Source organism: Macrobrachium nipponense, chromosome 2 (assembly GCF_015104395.2).
Source record: "Macrobrachium nipponense isolate FS-2020 chromosome 2, ASM1510439v2, whole genome shotgun sequence".
NCBI lineage: Eukaryota > Metazoa > Arthropoda > Malacostraca > Decapoda > Palaemonidae > Macrobrachium > Macrobrachium nipponense.
Window position 1 is genome coordinate 147,746,753 of NC_087201.1, and position 1,820 is coordinate 147,748,572.

General features: G+C 40.6%; 1 long non-coding RNA gene across 1 annotated transcript in view; it reads right to left on the reverse strand.

The window, feature by feature from the left end:
• The window catches only part of LOC135221542 (uncharacterized), a 4,862-nt gene extending 4,358 nt beyond the window's left edge, over positions 1-504 (reverse strand). Inside the window, exon 1 of the long non-coding RNA XR_010316016.1 lies at positions 400-504. This is a non-coding gene — a long non-coding RNA (uncharacterized LOC135221542). The remainder of the gene's footprint in view (positions 1-399) is intronic.
• Positions 505-1,820: the final 1,316 nt, after the last annotated feature.

Sequence of the window (1,820 nt, forward strand, 5' to 3'; positions counted from 1 at the left end):
ATGAGACTCATGACTGGTACCCATCTCCTGTCAGGGCGTGTTGTTAAAGTACTTTTCCTGAAGGTGGGTCCGAACACGGTTAACGTGGCCGCAGCTAGTCCACTCGGTTGTTTACCCTATAGGTATGTGGTCTAGGTTAACAATCTATGCTAATGGGATGTTTATCAAAAGTTTACCACATAGCTTCACTACACAATGTACGGTAATTGTACTTACTAGTCCTGGATTATTTATTGCCATCTAATTATACAGGTTGTATTAGGGGGAAAATACTCGTCCCGCAAGCCGTCGACGGAGGCAGGGTCCATACATAATAGTCCTAATCTAATTATAGGCCGCAACTACAGTAAAGTTTTATCATATAAAATAAAAAAGCATACACCTGGTCTTAAAACTCACCTGATGCTGTTCACAACTTCACTCTTCGTAACAGTAGAAGAAACCACAAGAAGACATCTGTGATGAGCTGAGGGGATTCGTTGTTTTCAAGTGACTTGTTCGCGCCTCCGCCCGCCAGAAATGAAAACACACGCATTGCGAAATGCGTATCTGATCGGGATAATCGTAGTATATATGATGTTTTTGGTCCTTTGAATATACAGTGGAATTTTTATTTTTTGCCCGTTTCATAAAACGTAATGTTGGAAATGGTAAATGTACAAGTATATTATTATATTAATACACTAGTAATTCTGTAGTTACATGGGATGGTAGCGGATGGCAACTTCATATGGACAGATGCCAATGCGATAATAATAAAACTAATAACTTCTACAATATTGTATTTTTAATGATTTAGTAGAAAATTTTAAGCTTTTAATGTTTCATATAGGCTTAGTCTTAACAATTAACACAATTCTGTCAGAAAATATTTAAGTTATATGAACCATTATGATAAGGACTATACCTCAATTACGGCCCTGCGACCGTAATTTTGGGCAGGATGTCTTATAGCAATGGTTTTACGGTAAATACCCGTAAAAGATATTAACAATTTACGATAAAACGGATGGCCACCCATTTTCTGAAATACGGCTGGAAACCGTATATTTTTACGGTAATTTTCTGATTAAAACTACGGGTTTTTTTAACAGTGTGGGCTCTGTGGACGTGTTCAGTGAACGTCGCAGTTGTTGGTGGAAGGCTCTTAAGCTGTGGTGCTGCCGTGAGTTTTTTGTTTCCCATCTTTTATGACCAAATGTCGAAACGAACTGCTGTCATGTTGTCTCTCTCCTTTGATCCATAACAGGCAGCAAGGAATGATGTCACTTTTGATATGACGTCCGAGAAATCAGAATCAAGGTGACCGAGGTTCTTCAGCTGGTAGCCCATCATCAAGCATTTTACGACCGTGCCTTTGCCTATGCCCCACAGGTAAGAAACAGTATCACACCCTGAGACGACATGTGCAGCCAAGATTTCGGAGACAAAGTCGGCACACTTCTGGACTGTTGCCTCGATATCTACTGATGTTCTGCTATGACAGGTTCCTAACATCACTAGATCACAGGTGAGAGATTCGGACTTGAAGAAATGGAGCAGCAAAACAAACACTTCAGTGTCGTCTGAGATGACTCGGATGCTTGAAGCTCATGTTAGGGCTACTTGAACCATTTGCTGGACAATCACAACATCTGCTTCTTTCTGCAGGCGTCTTATATTTGTTGATTCCAAGTCCGATCTCTCTCCTTGTTGTATCTGTGTTACCAGAATTGCTAGGGCATGTGTGGATTGAAGACCGTTCTGTGACGAAATGTTAGCGTCAAAGTTATCAGCTATTGTCTGAACTAGCCCAGAGCTGCATTCTTTCAGACCTGTGA